We start from the raw sequence: 10,163 nt of genomic DNA, 5'->3' as shown, positions 1-10,163 counted from the left end.
GCAAACCTTTCCTATAAATAGCATCTGTGTTTCAGTTCCATGTCAATTTGAAATCTATTATGATTCCTTAATTATTGTAGTTATCTACCATTTCAATACCTTCCCTACCAATAGTCATTTGTTGATGGGGGCTGTTATCAGTTCTAAAGTCAAAGATGATTTCTTTTGTGTTCAGATGGAGAAAGCTGGACTTAAACCAACCAACGAACTGATCTTTCCACCAACAGTAGCTGGTTTCATCATCATCTTTAATTAAACCCACTATTGCCATGTCATCTGCAAATTTAATGGTAACATGATCAGATATGCTGTTCCAACATTTGTCTGTACAGAGGGTAAATACAACAGGGGAAATAGTGTTCCTTTGGGGAGCCTCAGTATTAGTGATATTAGGAGAAGTCTGCCCCTGGAAACACAGCGATGAATCACAAAAAAACAATTGGTTTTGTTGTTTGTTGGTCTCGAATGGTTGTCTGCAGCTTTGCAGATCCCTCCATTTACCATCCTTCCACCTCTTGGTGACAAAGCCAGCTTATAAACTACATCTCTTTAGAAACATTGATGTGATATATATGAATTGTACAAATGTAACATAACTGTAGTTTAAAGAAAAGCATAAGGCCAACATTTTCTTCTGGGGACTTGGCTGGTGCTGCTGAGCAGGCAGTACACAGTGGGTTTATCACAGCTTGTTTGATGAAACAGTTGCTTACTGCTGCTTAAAATGAGGTTATTGAGAGTGCTGAAGTTGAAACCAAGCAGTAACTGCTTTATAAAACCAAAAATATGAACTGAGGGAGGCTGGTTCGTTAGAATTCTCTGTACCCCATTTAAGTGACAAATTCATTCATTCCCCCTCTCTTTCTCTGTCTCCCTATCTATCTATGTGTGTATATATATATATATATATATATATATATACTGTACATACATACATATATATATATATATATATATATATATATGTATATATATGTATGTATGTACAGTACAGGCCAAAAGTTTGGACCCTTTTTGTCTTTCTTCCTTTTTTTTTTTGCTTTGCAGTGTGGGCAGTGCCAACACTGGAATAGCAACTTTCTTTGCAGGACTCTCCACTAGTGAATTAGGCTTCCTTTAAAGGGTCTTAAAGAGAGTCTGACAATAGGCAAAATAAAATGTATCTACTGGCAAAGCGTTAAAGAGATAAAGAGAAAATGCTGCTAATGGTTTAACCTTCCACTAACCAAAGCCAGAGTTTCATGGCTGCGGAATCATGTTCATGCTTATGTAGTTAACATTAGCTAGAGCCTTGAATCACAGTGTTTCTTCCACCTTACTCCCCATCCCCAGCCAGCACAAACCGAGGCTGGATCAGTAAACTTTCTGTTGCTGCCGTTACACAGGTTAGACCAGGCAATACCACTGACCTCCAGCCTGCTAACATACTCAGTGCTGGCCATATTTGAGCCGCTACTGTGACCAAAGAAGAAGCTGAGTGAATGCTCCATATGCAGCTGCACTGAAAAAAGTAAATCTGGGAATATCTAATTGTAACATAATTAAGCCTGTGATAATAACAATAAAAAACAAAGTTTGTCCCTTGACATGAATTTATCGAGTTGTGAATTAGTCTACATTTGTTCAAAACACAATATTGATTTTTTTCCTGTATGTAAATGGCTCAACAAATCTTCTTATGCAGACCCACACAACAAACAATTTGCTCGTTGTATTTAACTGCGCCCTGTGTGGTGCATTCTGGGTACTTCGTGCCAGAGCAAACCAGTCCAAACCACCCTGCCAAGGAGAAGAGCTCGACAACATGGGAGACTTAACTTTAAGGTAAGAATAAAGTTAATGTTAGTGATATTGTGGTTAAATACTACAGTCTTTCAGGTTTTATATTATTGTAGAAATTAATAAGTAAAATAACCGGAGGCTCTTGGTGTAATTTGGAATTAACAATAGCATTCATTCATTCATAGCAAGTGGCTTCAAGAGACTTCTTGTGTAACTTGAAACTAATGTTAGCAAGTTGTGTTACAATACTTGCTTCAAATGTAATTTGAAGCTGACGTTCGCAAGTGGCTGTAATTTAAAGTAAGCAGGGATGTGTTTTTTTTCCTCCACGTAAAGTTAATTAGACAGCGCCAATTAGATGGCGCCCATTAGACGGCACGTATTAGCCGTTAGCGAGGGGGTTTAGCTGTAAGTCAGCTGGAAATAAGCACCCATGTGTGTCTGGATGTGGGTGGCCACGCTTGTGAGTTGATTTGTGGAGGTTTTTGGTCACAGTTGTGGCTGTAGGCAGTTAAGTTAGCTCTGCTTGTTAGCCACTGAACCACAGCAGCAGGCAGAGCGAGCCAGGTGATAGACTGCGCCAACTTCAGAGTTCCCAAATACGAGACCTTCCTGTACAGGTGAATAAGGTAAAGCTGCAGTACCGGAGGCTGCAGTTTCAGGACCGCAATTTTAGGACCGTTTAATTTACCGAGTGGAGGCTAAATTGAGTTACTGTACACACAAGACTATTTACAATATATACACAGTATAATAAAGATATGGGATATTGCACAGAGTATGTAAATTGCAGCGATGATTTAATCAGTGTTATGCAGCAGACATGACAGTGCTGCATTACATCAGATGTTGCTGTAACACACACTTAAGCACCCGTTCTGGGATACACAGTGTCGGCTAGACCGCGGAGGTCAGGCGGGGTGGGCCAACACTGTGTTTCCCAGAACGGGTGCTTAAGTGTGGGTGAGAGGATGGTAACGTAACCTGGGCTTGTAATTATAATCTCATTACTATTACTAATTAATTTTCCTATTTTTGAAATTATAACTCGTTATATTATTCCGTTACTAAGCCTCCGCTCGGAAAATTAAACGGTCCTAAAACTACGGTCCTGAAACTGCAGCCTCCAGTACTGCAGCTTTCCACTATTGGTACAGGTGGCAGCGTGAGATGCGTGCTGCATAGACGATCTCTGTGCTCGCTAGGCAGCACCAATCCTAACATGTAGCATACCCATACCTAGCATTGCCACCCTAACACAAAGAATATATTCCAGCTCCATAAAACGCTGCTAGTTAGCTAGCTAGTTAGTCTGAAATGCATTGTGAAGGTCATGGATGTTTACATAAATTCCGCCTTTACATATCTGTGTTAAAACATCTGTAAAATTGCTCAGGTTCCCTTTTTTAGCATCTACTTTTGCACAGTTACTCATTAGATATTACTTTACTCATTCTTAGATTCATTGGGCTACTATCCCATGATTCAAAGGTAGATTTTACTCTAAATAATGTGTTTTTTTTTTCTAGGTGGAGATGATACATTTACATTTTCTACTGTGTTCCGTAGTACAATTGTCTGACAGCTTTAGTTACTTTTGAGATTACAATTATTCATAGCCTTCCTGTCCAGTGAAAACCATGTATCTCCAAAGATGAAGTGTTTATTTATGGGTTGAGAAAATTCTCCTATTTCCTGATGCGAAGCCTGCGGAGCTAGTTCAGGCAGACAACTCAAGCTGCGCCAATCTTGATAAGCTGATCAGTCACATGCTCCCCTCATCTGAGTAGGGCGGGCTATTTAAACCCTCTGCTTACCTGGATCATTCCTGCTCTGCTGCTGCAGGTGCTGTCTCTTCTGCTATCACTGCTGCTGCAATTGCTCGTGTCATCGTTGCTGCTGTTGCTTGCTGCTGCTAACTGCTGCTCAGTCCCACCACCTCCCCAGAATCCACCTGTGGGCTCTGTTTTTATGATTCCCTGCGGGGGGTCTGCTATTCATTCCTTGTGATGACTGTCAAGCGATCATTTATCAGGGAATGAACTAAATGAACAGAGCCTGACTCCAAACTTGCTTCAGATATGCTAATATTAGCTTCAGTTATGCAAATATTTATTCTCTTAAATATGATTTCAATCCAGAGTTGTCTGACTGAACTGAGTGAAATAAATTATTTACAATGTTTTGTGTTATTCTGGACATGTTCACTAAAATTGATTAAACTAAACTAAACTACAATCCTTCTTGAATTAGCTAGGAAATACATTTTCATAAAGCTGAAAACAGCAAGTTGACTTTATAGAGGTACATGATTCTCATTGGACAGAGACGCGACTTACAGCATGTAGAAACACTAGGTTAATTGTAGTAGATACGTTTTTGCAGATGTTCTGTAATTTAAAAGATTAATTATTTACTATGATTTTGTTTTCTTTAGTGGTCAGTTACTAACTATGACGTTGTATCCTTACCAGGTGATTTATCGTGTCACGCACACTGGATGAAGGTATGTACAATCAATTGCAATTGTTGTGGGGAAAGTGGGCAAATGTTAGATTATTTCAATTAGTTTGTGGACCAGACAAAAAGTTATCATTTTGGGGGCAGAGATTCAGTTGGTCTTTCACTGAAAAAAATGTTGTGACAGCCCAGTCCAAAATGTAGTAAAAGTAAACCTGATGAGGCGTTCAGAATAAAAGATAAACTTACCTGATTACCTGTGGAAAAATTAACAGTATATTCTCTAGATGAAACTGTCAGAATAAAAGCTAAACGTACCTGAGTAGCTTTAGAGAATATATCATTTTGTTCACTTGATGCAGACTGTCAGAATAAAAGCTAAACTTACCTGATTACCAGATTAAAGGTGGCCTAAGTTCAGTTTCTTTAAATTCTTCAATTTCTTAGCCTCCTGTACAGTCATATGGTCCTGAACTCTCATATGCATCAGAACAATGAGCTTCTATAATATCATCTGTAATATTTGACTGATCTACATATGGTCATGTATAATTTGTGCTGGAAAGTCGTTCTTAAGAACATGCTATGTGTTGTCAAGATCTGTGTGATGCAAAGGTTCCATGCACATTTGTGTAAAAATCACATTTTCACACACACTCTAAAGACACAGTGCAGTTTTGTTTTAAGATGAGCGCAAAGATGTTGGGTAATATCCTTTTTTTCTTTTTTTACTTTTGAGGACAGACGGGCAAGCAGAGGGAGAGATACGCTACTAAACAGAAGCCTAGCCCCTGACTTGGTGTAACACTGATCTCCCAGCTGACTCCTACCCTAACCTCCTCCAAAGAGACCACCCCTTTTGCTGCTCTGTCATGGTCTGAATGTACTTGGATCTAAACTCTGGCTTTTATTGTTAATGGGATGGATTTGCAAGATCTGTGCCTATGTTGCCCCTGAAACAAATGAACTTTTGAGGCACTACAGGTTAAGGCACGACCACAACGAATTTCTTCCCTGTTTACATGCCGATTGCCCCTGCTCCTTCAAAACCTGGAATACCCTCAAATCACATTTGTCAAGGAATTATCCAGCTAACAAGTCAACACCAGAAGTGATTTGTTTCAATTGTGAACTTTGCAGTTTTAATTTTTCAACTGAGAAGGATTTTTTCCAACATCTTGCAGTTCATCTTAGGAAAAATCAAACTGTGCACTGTGTCTTCAGAGAACGTGATTTTTATACAAATGTGTTTGGAACCTTTGCATCACACAGATCCCGAAAGCACACAGCACATTCTTCAAATGACTTCCGCGCCGAAATTGTACACAAGTGTATATAGATCAGTCAGATATTACAGATGATATTGCTGAAGCATATTGCTCTGAGGCATACAAGTGTTCAAGAGCATATGACTGTTCAGGAGAGTATGAACCTGAAGAATTGAAAGAAGAAGAAATTGAACTGAAGTTGGGCCACCTTTTATTGAAATTAGAGAGCATTTACAATGTGCCAAGCAAGTGCATTACTGAAGTAGTAGCTGAGCTCCAGGTTTTATCCTCTGTAGTGTCAGGTCCTGGCATAAGAAAAACTGTGAACTCATATTTAAGGAAACATAACTGTGTGCTTGATGACTTAGTAGTCTCTGATTTAGTCAAACAGTTGAGTGAGTCAAACCCCATTAGCACAGCTTTAAGAGCTGATGGTCCTCTAGCTACAACTTTCAAAAGACGGGAGTTCTTTAAGAAGACATTTCATGTAGTTGAGCCTGTTGAATACATTCTGGACAAGAAGGAAGGTCGAACCTTCCAATATGTTCCCATTCTTCAGTCACTGTCACAGATATTAAACCTGAATGACATACAGGAGAAAGCTTTCAACTCTTCATACACTACTCACGAGGGCGGCTACGAGTCATTTCATGATGGAACACATTTTAAAGAAAATGCATTTTTAGCCACTGAAAACATAACTCTTCCTCTCCTTCTCTACACTGACGATTTTGAGGTGTGCAATCCCCTGGGAACATCCCGCAAAAAACACAAGATTACGGCAGTGTATTTGGTGTTGGCAAATATTCCACCACAGTTTCGAGCTGCACTGAAGTCAATTTATCTAGCTGTGCTTGGCAAGGCTGTGGATGTCAAGAAGTATGGTTATGAGGCAGTGCTTGAGCCACTGTTAAAAGACCTTGCCCAGTTGGAAGAAGAAGGGCTCTTTATTCCAACGCTTGGGAAGAAAATCAAAGGCACAATAGTTAGTGTAGCAGCTGACAATTTAGGTGCCCATTCAATTGGTGGCTTTGTGGAAAGTTTTTCTGGATCTCATGTCTGCAGGTTTTGTTTGGGAGAGCTCTCTGAGATTCAGAAAAAAGAAGTAAGAACTGGATCCTTCCGAGCAAGAACAAAGCAGGAGCATTCACTTCATGTTCAAACAGCTTCAGAAAGTCCCACTCTCACTCATTGCTTCGGTGTGAAAAGGCAGTGTGCCTTAACTAGGGTTGGGATCCAGATCCGGTTCTTTTTTGGAACCGGTTCCAAAGTTCCGGTTCCGGAACTGGTTCCATCACATTTGGCATAACGGTTCCTGCAAACGGTTCCTAGATTGTACAAAAAAAAAAAAAAAAATTAATAAATAAACCGTCACGTGCATTTCCGTTAGAGTGCAGCACGGGCATATTCCTGTCCGAACCCGACCAAGCCCGACATTATCTAATCCCTAATGCACTGAGTTTGTGTCACACAGTTGTCATGGTTACAGGCTATTTAACAGGCCGGGCGTGCGCCGGGTGCTCAGTGGAGAGAGACCTCCGTGTTTGAGACGGGAGCGGGCGGCGGGAGGTCCGACGCTTCCAGCGAGGGGAGCGGTAGAAATATAACAAAATACGATAAAATAGGAGACACCTATCTCCCTCTTTTATTTAATTTTCAGTGTTTAATCAAGGTGGAGGCTGGCGGCTGGAGGTCTGAGGCTTCCAGCGAGGGGAGAGGTAGAAACAAACAGCCAATGTGTGTCTGTGTGTGTTATGTTCAGGTGTTGTCACGTAAATAACAGTGCCCAAGCATGAATGCATATAAGTATTTTTTATTACATTGTTGTGGTTAATTTTAATAGTGTTACTGTAGAAATCAGAGAATCATTTTTTGTTGTTATTTATTCTCAGGGAGATGATACAAGCTCTAAATCTGAAATACACACCACACAAATGTGTATTTTCATCTAATTGTACAGTGCAACAGTTAGAATAAAGATTTTTTATTTGTATGATTGCATTTGTGTTTATTATGTTACGGGTCCCAGAATGTGGTACCACAGCAACAAAATGCAAATCTGTAAAATACAGATAAAGTGAAGCAGCAATGAAGACAGGAGCGTTCAGTTCACCATTCAAGTTGCATATGGGGTGTGGGCGGAAGTTCCCACCTGAGATAACTCGGGGGCGCAACTGCTCCCATGACAAAGGTTCCACATGGGTGCTGCTTATATTTACCATATTTCTTCACAGTATGTAAAAATAAAATAGCGTGGCTGCCACGTACATTGTTAGGGATAGTTTTGAACCCTCAAAATGAAAGAAAATTACTTCTTAGCTGATTAAATTAAATAAACACAAAAGTGGTTGCACAATTTTGGGTGTATCACAATTATATACTTGTTTAAGTATAGCAGTATAATGAATATAATGTAGGAATCGGTAAGAGGAATCGGTAAGGAATCGGACTGTTAAGAAGGAATCGGTAAGGAATTGGAATCGTTAAAATCCTAACGAGTCCCAACCCTACGCATTAACTAATAAACTGCAGTATTTTCATGTTTTGTCAGGGTATCCACCAAACTTGCTGCATGACCTGTTCGAGGGAATAGTACCTCTGGAGTTGGCTTTGTGCCTTAATGTGCCTTAACCCTCTTGCAGCATATGTTTTTGAGCAAAGGCGATTTGTCACCTTGAAGCGTCACATTCCCATTCAAGATTAGGTAATTAAATACAGTATATATTGACATGTTTTCAATTGTTCCTGATTCTTCAATTCACTGTCATTAGTTAGTATTTCAAATCATTTTCAATTTCAATGTCTGTCATGTGTGTGTGTCTGTCTGTCACACACACATGATTTTTGACAGGAATATTTTCTGTTCTTGTGGGTAAACTCCACCCACACTGAGTGGACACTCAGCAGTGAGGGGCTAAACGTATAAAGATTCTTTGCATGAGAGTCAATACAGAAAATCATTCTCCAAATGACTGCTGTAGAAGACAGGCTGTTTTGGGCAGAAGTGGAAGTAGCTGGATAAAATGCATTTACATGCATATGTAAAATTAAATTTAAAAAAAAGTCTGAAAATGTGAAATAAACAAAATGGGGTGGTGGTCTGGTGGGTGAGTGATCACAGAGCACATGGACTCTGGCCCTTGTGCAGGAGATCACTGGTTTGACTCCTGACCATGACCATCATGTACTGCCTGTATGTTTCCCCATTCACTGCAGGTTTCCTGTCATACCACTGGCCTATCTAATAATGGCAAAAATATCCCAAAAAAATAACCTTTTTTTTCTTTTTCCTGTCTCCTCTCTTTCCCCCTCCTATAGAGTAATCAACATGTCTGCCAGACTTTGAGTCATACTGCAAGAGGAAATTCGCAAGCTTTCCTTGTCCTCAGGAATCCCGCAGACTGTGGATGAATGGAAGCATATTGTACAGGAGACATTTGCAATTGAACAAGATTTTAGTTTGCAGTTCCAGTACCAGGATTTTGGTCGTCAATTTTTTACTCTTCTTGAAATGAATGAAGTAAAGGACAAAGACAAGGTGGTTCTTACTGCACCAGTCATCACACTAACATTTGAAGATTCTTTGAATGCTAAAGGACTCCAGGAGAGTTTTGATAGCAGTTGCGCAGAGTCATCAGAAGATGTCTGTTCCAGTTCCTCCCATCCATCTAATGATACCATACTTCTATCTTCTCCAGGGACCATAATTCAGTCTTCTCCAGAGAGCACCTCCTCTCTTCGTTCTTTGTCTTGGCCAACTCAGTTTAACATACCTACCGTCTCCTTTGACACAGAGCTCATTCTACAAGCTGCAAATGAAGCTTACAGAAAGGATGGAACCTTCCTCAGCAGTCCTTCAGTAAAACCCAACATTCTAGACAAACTTGCAGACAGCATCTTCACGAGCACAAAGGGAGCAGGTTGCTGAGGCCCTGGTCATGAAACACCCCTGTTTGAGGGACCCAGTGTCATCCAATGGTATATATGGATGGCAGAACAGCCTGAAATACAAGGTTGGCAATTTGAGAGCAAAGATGAAGCACCTTGGATTACCAGAACTAAATGTAAACTGTCGGAAGAGAAAATCGGCTGCAGATGGACCTCCAACTAAAAGCTTGAAAAAAGCAAAGAAATCTGAGGTAAACTATCTCCCACCTCATCCCCAAGGTGAAATTGATGAAACCCTTGAAAAAGAGAGAATAGAGCTTCTCTATGAGTAAAAGAAGAGGGACAACACCAAAATCATCAATGAGAAGATGGCGAAAACCTTTTCACTGCGTCGAAAAGATGTAATCCTCAAAAAAACAGCTGTGATTGACTTCAAGGCTTGATGGCCTGCCCTGTTTGAGCTTTCCCAGGTATGTTGTACATTTTAATTGTGTCTTCTCCAATAGAGGTGTTAATGGTAAAGTTTCAAAGTGTTCAGCCTGGCATATGCAAACACAAGTCGCGAAGAAAAAAATATTGACTGCATTACCTGTGAAAACATATGAAGACAATGATTACCTGATGAAACCTCTCTGATTACCTGTGGAAAAAAACTTGCTTTCAGTGTAGCCTTAGGGTTCTCTGTTCTGTTTTTGTTGCCCTGTGTTTCTGTAATTCTTTTTTTTCTGTATCTCATGATGTTTCTCCATCTCTCTTCTGACCTCT

The 10,163-nt window shown here is 40.1% G+C and overlaps 1 long non-coding RNA gene across 1 annotated transcript; it reads left to right on the top strand.

Moving 5' to 3' along the window:
* Nucleotides 1-1,758: 1,758 nt before the first annotated feature.
* LOC125888946 (uncharacterized) lies at nt 1,759-8,881 on the top strand. The gene is made up of 3 exons (XR_007449382.1): nt 1,759-1,824; nt 4,257-4,288; nt 8,829-8,881. It is a non-coding gene; the product is annotated as an uncharacterized LOC125888946 (long non-coding RNA).
* Nucleotides 8,882-10,163: the final 1,282 nt, after the last annotated feature.

Source organism: Epinephelus fuscoguttatus, linkage group LG5 (assembly GCF_011397635.1).
Source record: "Epinephelus fuscoguttatus linkage group LG5, E.fuscoguttatus.final_Chr_v1".
NCBI classification, from domain to species: domain Eukaryota; kingdom Metazoa; phylum Chordata; class Actinopteri; order Perciformes; family Serranidae; genus Epinephelus; species Epinephelus fuscoguttatus.
This window is presented reverse-complemented; position numbering and strand designations above follow the sequence as displayed.